Source organism: Corvus hawaiiensis, chromosome 26, assembly GCF_020740725.1.
Source record: "Corvus hawaiiensis isolate bCorHaw1 chromosome 26, bCorHaw1.pri.cur, whole genome shotgun sequence".
In the NCBI taxonomy this organism is placed as follows: Eukaryota; Metazoa; Chordata; class Aves; order Passeriformes; family Corvidae; genus Corvus; species Corvus hawaiiensis.
Genome location: NC_063238.1, coordinates 33,696,310 through 33,706,923, shown reverse-complemented (window position 1 = coordinate 33,706,923; position 10,614 = coordinate 33,696,310). Strand labels below are relative to the sequence as shown.

The window sequence follows — 10,614 nt, the reverse complement described above, 5'->3', positions numbered from 1 at the left end:
TCTTGCAGCATCAGATTGCAAGTTACAGACTATAGATTTTGTGTCCAAAAGAGTTGAGGAGTGCCTGCAGATGTGTTGAGCAGGATCTGACTGATCATGAATCATCAGAATTCCCTGACATGGGAGAAGGAACTAGCTTCCCTTATATTCAACCAAGAGAAACAGTAATTTCTACACAGGATCCCTAATATAGACACCCACATTGACTAGAAAGGAATTTATGGGTGACATGACTCTACCTTCATCTATAATTAGATCATGTATTTCATTTGTGATTTCATGGCTGCTCATACTCAAATGTCCGAAAACCCCCAACTTTGCCCTCCGGGTGGTCACTCAGGGTGGCTTTCCAAGGACAGTCCTGGCCAGCTGGTTTGTCAATACAGATCTGCTTCGCACTTGCCTTGGCTACATAAACTGTCTTGCAGATCAAGAGGCGCTATCCTAATGTGGAAAGGCTGTTTGTATTCCTGTTACTGTTTTGATTCTATTCCCTGAGCTTTCTCCATGCATTGAATTAAATTGAATGTGTCTGTTTAGGCTAACAAGAGAGACTACATGAAGACTGGGACAGTGAACAAACTGTCTTTGTAAATAGGGTAAATATGTGCTTCCCATGCAACACACAAGCCCTTAGGGGAAAAAAAAAAAAAAGAAAAAGAGGCAGTTTTGAATCTCTCTTTCATCCTCATGAAAGTAGCTAGGAACACTTGTTACCACTTGTTTATGAATTGAACTTGATTTAGTGATTTAGGAACCACTTACCTCCACATTCTTGGAATGAAAGTGGTTAAAAATTAATCCAGGTGGTTTACACTTCAGGAACTGGCAACCTGTCTAAAACAAGCTTTCAAACACTGGAATCTTCTAGTGTTATTGGCCACTCAGAAATGACAGAATTATTCTGGAAAAGATCTCTTAAAACAGAATTGAATGTTCTGCAGTAACTCAACTGTTGAGGTCCTTATCAGCCAGTGGCAGCTTGAGTCAAATACAATCCACAGCAGATTGAAACTTCAGAGCATTTGACACTTATGTGCCTGGGAGGGATTTTGGAGCTGTGAGTTGATATGTGTTTGGATTCCTTGAACTCAGTGAACTTGATGCCTGAAGAGGCCACCTAAAACAGAGACTAGACAAGAATAAGGGAATAAAGGTAGGTATTTATTTGAAGGGCCTTCAAATGTACACCCTGGGGAGCCAGAGGCTACTGCAAAAATGGACCCCAAGATAGACAACACGTCACGAGTTCTTCACACTTTTATAAGTTTGGGTCATTTGCATATCAGGGTTAATTCTCCAATTAAGGCTTCAGTCAATGATGTAGTTTCCCCAAGCCTGCCCCCCCTTCAGAGGCTTTGGTTTACATTTTGGGCCTAGGACAGTCTGAGTGTCCTTGGAGAGCAGGCCCAGAGAGGCTTTGTTATGTCTACCTAGCATTAGAGAGCAGAAGTTAACAGGCTACAAGAAACTTCAGAGTTACACACTAGGCAGTACAGGATTTAAAAAATATAAAAGTTAAAACCTAAGGCATCAAACTGAGTAAAGGAGAGTGTGATGGTAACAGATGCCAATGCCCTTGCTTCCCAGAGGCTGGAGCAGGAGGTGAGCACCACAAGGGCCTGAGGAAAGGGCTTTCTGATGCTTTTTGGTGTGACTGAGAAGGGATTTTCCTAATAAGAAAAGTAAATCAGTGCAGTGATTAGCCAGACCTACTATCACTGTTTTTGCTTTCTTTGCAGCTGCTGCCCTTGTGGCACAAACCCCACTGCAGCAATAGAGTGATTCCTGCCTCTGCCTTACAGGAGAGACAGCCTGGACTCTCTCCATCAGTCAGATAAACTTGTTGGCTTTTTGTGAAGGAATGCGTTCTTTCAAACAATAGTAGGGGAACCACAGCAGTCCTTACAGCTCTCGGTGAGACACCAGATGTTATATTTAACACTTTAAATATACAAATGCAACTGTCTTTTTGTTGTATAGCTTAGTAATGAGAACCTTTTTTGCCAAAATGCCTACAAAAACAATTTCTGCTAGCCTGCCCTGACCTTCCTGTTCCTCCTCTCTGCATATCATGCTGAGAAGCGAGGAGAGCTGTTAGAGGGCGGGAAAAAAAACAAGCAGCGCTTTTCTGGTGTTTGGATTGCTGTGGTGATTTATGCACAGGGTTATCTGCTGGAGCTTAAGGGAGCAGCAATTATAGATCTCAGGTCATCAGATTAGTTCTCAAGGGGCCAAAAGCTCCCCTTAGGAGTGGTGACAGATTCAGCTACCAAGCTCTGCCTTTCATGGAGCATCAGCAGTCACTTTAGAAGGCCAAAGGTTTTGCTGCAAATGAGATTTTTTTTTAAAATTTGCCGCAGAGCAAAGAACCAGAAAACAGCAGGTCTTGCCCCAGGGCACGTCCATTACTGGGAGGGGATGAAGGAACTGTGTTTCTGCAGAGCCAGTGGGGCTGGTCCCAGCTCCCCCCAGCCCTCCCCACCCAAACAATGGTGCCTGCCTTCGCAGGGAGTGTTTGCACAAGTGCAGCACGATCCAGTCTCTCCCTTGCCATGCTCTGTGCTGGGCCACTTCCAGCTGGGAGATCTTCAAGGACCTTGAGGACTTGTGCTGCATCTCACAGGGAATAAGCAGTGCCTTACATCTGAGTGTGCTCAGAGCTTATGGGCTTCCCCAGCACCAGTGCAGCAAAGATTCATCCCATGTACAGGACAAGATCTCTCTGCTGTGCCTTTGCTATGTGGGAGGTAAGATAATGTAGCTATGTCTGTGTGGCCCCGATGTGTAACTGATTGAAAGGGCAGCAAGAGGCTGATCAAAATTATTATTTATACTTGTGAATTGAACTGAGTTAAACCAGACAGCAAAGATGCTGCGAGCAATAATGGGCAGTATTTTCCTTGAAATTGCATTGAAGTTTTATCACTGCTGCTGTTGAATTCATATTCTTAAGAGACCCATTCAAACAATGGGCTGGCTGGTAAACGTGAGCCACCATGGCCCAAAGCTGGTCCCATCACTGATGTGCAGACACCAGGGCAAAACAGCACTGTGTTTTTAAAGCAAGGAACTGGATCATTTTATTTGAAATAACCAGTTAAGTAAAAAAATCAGTTCATAATCATTGGTTGTTTAGTAGGCAGTTAAAGAGAAATGCTGTTCATTAGATAATCTCATTAAAAGCCAAGGAAATCAAGCAATTTACTGACACCTATGCGGGCTATTAGTTTGCTCATTTCCATTGATTTGTCTCATTTCACATTTCTGGAATAATGCTTACCATCCCTTTCCAAGAAGCCTATAAATTATGGTATGCACCGTGCAAGCTCTGTCAGAGAGGCTCTAACACACAAAATATTCTCTTACTTCAATAAACAATCGAATGTTTCCCTAAGAAAACACAGCACCTTATGATCTTCTCCTTAATGAAGTCAGAGTAAGTTTTGTAGTACATATGGAATTTCCATATCCAAGGAAGATGGAAAGCTGGCTCTGATTTTGGAATAAAGAAAATTATTTTCTTTATTAAGCAGGGTAACTTGGGTATTGACTGGGCAATGACCATGTCCTGTAGAAGTTTTCAAAGAGAAGTAAAACTGATTTTGTAGAGGGTGACTTGGGAACGCCATCTCAGTCTGTCCTGGTCTAACTACTGATGCTTTTGCATTTGAGGTTGAGGCTCCTCAGGCTGTTGCAGATTCACAGTCACCATTCAAATGTGGCACCTGAAGGTGACAAAAGCCACAGTTTGTGGACCCGGGGCCATTATGGAAGTTTCCAGCTGCTATAACTGTCCTGTCTGATGCAGAATAAGTATCCTTCATAAATTCACCAATAGGAAAAGAAACCCCTGTGCTTTTCTCTGTATGTCTGTCTGTGCCCTGAATTCTCTCTCAGACATTGTCTCCAGTAGCCCTCAGCCAAAGAAATGCCTTTTCTATTTAACCCTAACAGATGATACATTTTATATCTGCTTTAAACTCGCAAAGTTCTTTGGATGCATTATTTATTTTCTTTTTTCTTTTTTTCGCTCTTTTTTTCCCCCAGTGGATAGATTACAGTTGTCCTGCTTGGCAAAGCACAGAACTGAGATGGTTTCTCTTCATTCAGGCTTGCGATGAGTAACTTCACAGTCCCATTTTCAACATTGACTTTAGTCATTTATATCCTGACAAGGTGAACTATCTCCTGCAATCTGGATCTAACTAATGTGATGAAGGATGTATGATAAGTTACTCTAATAAGTTCTAAGTTCAGAAATACCTGTCTTGGTCTTGCCTAGATTGTGATCCAGAAGAGGTTTATGGTGATTGGCAGTACTGTGGGAATAATCATTAACAACACCTTAGGGCTTCTTAGGACTAGAAAAATTATCTTGAGTAATTCAACTTCACAGCACATCTGAGAAGGTGAGTGATGATTTGCCAGTCTCTGAGACAAGAGAAAACTGAGCTGTGCTAGTTTACCTCACACCCAAGTTTCAGAGCCCAAACACAGCCCCAGTTTTGTTTGCTAACCTCTGAGGCCACTATTCACTTACAAGTGGAGTCCATCCATTTAGCTGGCCATGTGAAAAATTTTGTTGGTTTGTTTTTGGTTGGGTGTTTTTGTCAAAACCTTCTGATCAGAAGCACTTTCCTGCATCAAATGTAAAACTGGCACTCAGAACCAAACTCTCTGAACTACATTCCCAGCACTGCCTGCAGGAGTTTGGCAGGGAGTTCAGTGGAAACAGAATAACGTTCATATTTCAGCTACTGTAGATTTGCATTAAATAGCCAAAGTATGTAAAAAAAAAGTTGCTTAAATGCAAATGAAGCTCTGCCTCAGTACAGTTATGCATCTTAAGATGCCAAACAACTTCTCTGTTCTAGCCATGAAATAACAATATAACATTGGCAGCATTGCGTACTTGCCTTGCAGTCCCAGAATGCATGTGGAACTCAATGAAGAGCTGGAGAGAAATATGTATGCTTTCTGAATGCCTCATGAGCCACAATGAAACTTAGCACTTCTGACTACAAAAATATCAGTTGTCATATTGGCCTTTTTTTAAGGCAGTGGCTTGCTCAAAGCTTCTGATCCAAATGGAGGATCAGCATGCTGCTATGTGGTATGTATACACCTACAAACTAATGAGCTTACTTCCCTTAATCCTTGAGTGGAAACTAATTAGTCTTTATAAAGTTAATGTAAACTGGATAGAAATAGAAATATTGGCTGCTGGGACTTTTAAAGAATGCTCTATATTTCACTTTTTATAAGCATTGAATAAAATGTGATTGATCAAAATGTACAACCACATTATGAAGATAAATGTCTGTGCTGTTTGTGCACATTAAATATCTCCAAACACATAATACAAATAGGGTAAAACAGATTTTGTTCTAAAACATTCCCCAGATAGCTTATGTAGGTGCTTTGTTCCTATGTCTGAAGAATCTAAGAGCAATTCTTTAGTGAAGGTCATTATTGATTTACAGAAGATGTATATATTTAGAATTTGAATAAATAAACAGCTAAAAAAATTAATACTCATAAAAACTGAAGTTCTTCCCTGAAGAACATTGGCCTTGTCAGGTGTTCCAATTTTAAAATACCTAGTGATATTTTTAACCCAAAATTATGCTATTTATGGCTCAATATGGCTTTTAATTATTTAGGCTAATATTTTTGGTAAACAGAATATGACATCAAAATACTTTCCACTGTCATCAAACTTTTTTTTGACATGCAGTTTCAAGCCTCCAAGATTTGGAATTATTGTCTTCATCTAAAAATGACTTTTTTATCCCTAAGATGAGAAGGCAACTGTATAAGATATTTGTTGTTCATGAAAGCATGGCTTGGGGGTTCATTTCCCTTCCAGGCTAATCCCTTCTAGGGACAGTTAAATCTGTTATTAATATCCTCAGATGCCCGGCAGTGGCTGTGGCGCTTGGCCAAAATGTGGCCTTATGTACCTTGATAGTGGTGTGTGGTTTGGAGTTGTTCAATATTTTATCATCCTTCCACACTGTTGCTGGAAGCCCCTGGATATCGTTTAGCCTGCTGATGACACAAAGTAGATGTTTTCTAATAGTGCTTAATGTGGAAAACAGAGCAGCTGAATTAGACAAAGCAGTGTAATGAGGTGGTAAATAATCTTGTCAGGTGTTGTCTTAATAGGCAGTAGAAGGTAGTTACCTCCAAAGGGATCCCCAACTAATTAATTGTTAGCCAGACAATTCAGCTCACTGGTTGTTCAGAGAACCTCAAATGCTGTCACATGCTCCTATGGGCTAATTGCCTTAGCCAAGGGCCTTCAGGTGATAAAACCTTGTAAACATAAATACGATTGATTTGACCACTGGTTCTACCCATATTGAAGTGTGGATTTAACCACAGTAATTAGTTTTAAATTTTACAATAAAAGGAACTGGCTGGAGCATCATGTGGAACTGTAAATACAAGGTAGACCCAGGTTCTGGTTATATTAATCGCAGAATAGTTAGGGTTGGAAGGGACCTCTGGAGTTTGTCTAGTCCAACCCCTGATCTTCTAGTCCCCTTGTGGAAAGGTACTGCAGTAATGTCAGATTTTTTGTGTGACTTCAGGCTGATGCTGACAAATTTTCATAACCTTCATGCTGTTACAGATCTGTCCTACAGAGCTGGAGGGACCAACCTAAACAGATCCTCCCGGGTGACCATGTCTCTCTGGCCCGGGTACCAGTCTGGTCTACAAGGAATTTTCTCCAAGAAGAGTTGTGAGAATGAAAACTGAGTTTCCTTTCCTCTTACATGACTGAAGCAGCCAAAAGCTGTTGGAGCCCTCACTCGTGTTGTGTGTGAGTGAGGCAGCGCTGCCGGTCACTGGCTGCCCATGTTTGTCATGGGTCCCACTCCAGAATGGTACATGGGTCTGGTGTGATTGGAGTGTCTGAGGATGAGCTTAGAGCAACAGTGGGGATTCATCTTCTGAATGGTCTCAGCTACTAACAGCCTCATTGCCCTGGCCTGGTCTGTTCTCCTTACAGTACAATTGAGAGAACAGCCAGGGCTTGGGCCATCTTGTGGAAAAGAGTTTTCAGCACACTGAAGTGCTGCCAAGGGATGTTAAACCCATTTGCTGGGTAAAATGTGCCTCCTGCTAACCCCAAGTGTGGTTGGTTGCTTAAGTACCCACACTTGCCTTCCTTCAGCCACAATCCATGTGCCTCACATGCTCACATTTGAACCCTCCTGCTCAGAAGCTGCAGTGCCTGGAAATGTCCCAGTCCCTCAAAGTGCCTCCTGCTCTTTGCGTGCACTCACCTTTGCATGCACTCGGGAGAAGAACAGTGTTTCAGTGACACAATCACTTCTCAGGAAGACCAGGTAAAGCCATCAGAATTGGCTGGAAGGAGGTGATGCAAACCATCAGAGAGCCAAGACCTCACTGACGAATTACCTTCAGAGGCAAGGTCAGGGGTCACTGAATCCACTGATTTTGTTTTTCAGAGCCTCCAACAATTCACTTTCTTTCCTCACTGAGATGGCAGATGCCAGTGCATTGGCAGTGAAAAAAGGAATTCTGCTGTTGAAATAACTCACTAATTTTAAGAGCATGACCTGAACGGCACAATGGAGAACTGATGATGTAAAACCAGAAGAGAGGACCTAAAATGTGTTCCCCCATCAGTACTTTGTAGTCAGCTTTGTAACATTAAAAAAACAGGCTTTTGTGAGAATGCAATCCAACAAACCCCATTTCAAATGAATAAATCAACTTTCCCTGATGGCAAGCTATGTGCAGTACTGAAGCATTTAGCGTAGCTATGGTAACAGTATCTTCCTGCTAACAAAGAAATAAGCTGCAATCAGAGAAGGATTTGTGAACAACCAATAAGTGGGCATCCAGACAACAAGAGTTTGTAGAAAACAGTGTTGCAAAGTTCTTGGACATGAGTGTTTGTAATACACTATTTCGGTGTTACAATTTGATTCTGAAAACAGCCAAACCAGCACTTGCTTGGTTTGCTGAAGGGGCATAACTGGGCCAGGATTACAGCTTTTTGTCATTTGTAAAGGTTGTGGCTTAACTCTGCTTTGACAATTTTCAGCTCCTGTGGAAAAAGTCTCCTGAACTTTTCACCCAGCTGATGTTTGCTCACAGCCTGGATGTGCATACACAGAGCTGCCCTGTTCCTGTCATGGCTCAAGGGACTTTTCCTACACAAATCTCTGGAGATCTTGGAGAGAGCGGGTTGTTGAGGGACAGTAATTACAACATGGTGGTGGTGGGCAGCCACAGGTTCTATTACACAACTGTCTGCCAGGCTGTATCCCCACAAGGCATATCCATCATACTCTCCATTGCACATCCAAAAATTCATACCTGCACTGTGTTTCTCTCAGGTCACACAGCCCATCCTGGCATAGTAGAGCAGCTGTGTCAGACTGTGTGGTGCAGACTGTTCTGGTACTGCCAGCACCTCTGCTGGTTAACTTGTGCCTGCCCCTCAGATGGCTGCTGGGAATCAGCAGATGGCTCATCCCCAGGTCCCCAGCAATGGCACATCTCTCTTGGCTGCTCAAACAGCGTGTAAAACACGGTGTCCATTGATAACAGAAATGTTTTCTGGGCAGTTTCCATCCTGTTCATACAACCTTTCTGTTGGTCATTTAAATTGCCAGAGGCTCACACTGTGAGCACCCAGCATCTGCTCCTTTAATAACATACTCTTTTCCTGCTGTAGGGCAGTTGTTATATTTGATATATTTCTTCATTTTCCAAGGAAGTGACAGTATGGAAGATTTTAGGAAGCATTCAGCACTGCAACACTGCCAGGATGAGTATGTCAGCTTGGAGGAAGATATCCTTGCCCAAAGCTTTCAAAAACATTTTGTTGTCCCTGTGGTCACTAGCACATGGACATCACTGGTGTCAATGTCACTTCCTTGATTATCTGTGCCTCTGCTGGGTTTGTGACAGAAGTCTAAAATCATGGGTCGAACAGAAGAAGTAAATAAGAAAGAAAAGGTGAGTTGGCTTCACAGCACAAACGAGGAGCACTGCATAGAGGGTTCAAAAGAAACATGAGATTACTGTCTGCAACACATGGCTGACTGGTGGGACTCTCACTGCAGAGTGACACTCTGGGACTGGACAAGTGTTTCCTTGAAGATGGGAGAAATGGGAATAACAAGCCTTACTCTCAGCTCCTGAAGTCCCTGAGCAGCAATTCCTTGGAGGTCTCCAGGACAGTGTTACATTCTGGTTGTCTAGCCTTCTTTGTCTTAATAGCCCGCTGGCTGTTATCAGAGATGGAATAACAAGTTTTCTTAGGCTTTAGCTTCACACACTGTGCTTGTCCTCACCTGCCAGTGCTGCAGTGCCATGGTAATGTGCACTGAGAGCCCAAGATGGAGGAGGAAGCAGTGCCAGGAGATATTTCATTTTTTATTCTGCAATGGAAAGAGAAATCCATGTCATGGACCTGGGCTGTTATCTCTGCTCAAAATAATGATGCACTGCAGCCAGGCACACCACGTGGCTCTGCCTGTCTGTTGATGGCTGCACTCACTGGGAAGGTGTCCAACACCAAGCAAAATGCCCTGAAGCAGCAAACCACTGTGGCTGGGTTCTGGAGCAGAACTACATAATTTCTTTGCCTGAAGGCCAGTGGGGTGAGCTGGGCACACTGCTATATCAGCATGGCTTGCCCACCATGAAGACCTCAGGAATGATACATTTTCTTCAGTATTCCAGGAGACCTCTCACCCTGGGAATTCCCACTGCAATCACATCCCAGGAGGGTGGGCTGCCCATGCAAAAGGGAATCAAGTGGAAAACATGGCATCAGAAAAAAGGATGTTGAAAACTCTTATTGGCAGCATTTCACCCGTTTACGGCAGACAAGCTCTTTGATTTGATGCTGCCCACTGCTCTTGATACCAAATGGGGTGACCATGCCTGAGTTTGACTGGCTAAGCTCATTTTTCTTCTGAGTTTGCTGGGCCTTGTAGTATGGTACTTAACACTTTTCCTCCATGTCTCACTGAGAGAGGTTGGATTGTGTGGTTATTATTAGCACACATTCAGGCTCTTAGCAGCTGTAGGACACAAGCAGTAGCACATGTAAGGAGATTGGGTAATGTGACCTTTTGTTTGTGCCAAGGTATGGGCATGAGTTCAGAGATACAGAAAGTACCCTGGACCTTTCTTCCCTCCCTTGTTCTATTTACAACCTGAGTGTATTTAGGGTACAGGGACATGAATCAAAACTGACTTAGACTTTACTTACCGCTGTAGTTGCAGTTCTTATTTTGACCCCATTAAATATTTTCTTGGAAGACTGATTTCCTTTGGCTCATTCATTGATCATTTCATATGAGAAGTATCGAGGAATTTATTGATTTTTTTTACTGCTTTGCCTCTACAGTTAATTTTATAAACTGGTTCTTCAGACCAGTAGGTGGACAGTCAGTATTTCAATGTAGCTGTTACAGAAAGGTGTGTACCTGGTGCTATCACAAAATGCTTTGGGGAGTGAATCAACCAGTATTTGTCATGTGTGAGCTTAACATGCTCACTAAACAGCCTTTTCATGCTGTTTCTTTCTAAAATAGGAAATGATGACGTAAAAGA

General features: G+C 42.6%; 1 long non-coding RNA gene across 1 annotated transcript; it reads left to right on the top strand.

The window, feature by feature from the left end:
* The first annotated feature begins 1,510 nt into the window (after nt 1-1,510).
* LOC125316899 lies at nt 1,511-10,319 on the top strand. The gene is made up of 2 exons (XR_007199894.1): nt 1,511-4,179; nt 6,641-10,319. It is a non-coding gene; the product is annotated as an uncharacterized LOC125316899 (long non-coding RNA).
* Nucleotides 10,320-10,614: the final 295 nt, after the last annotated feature.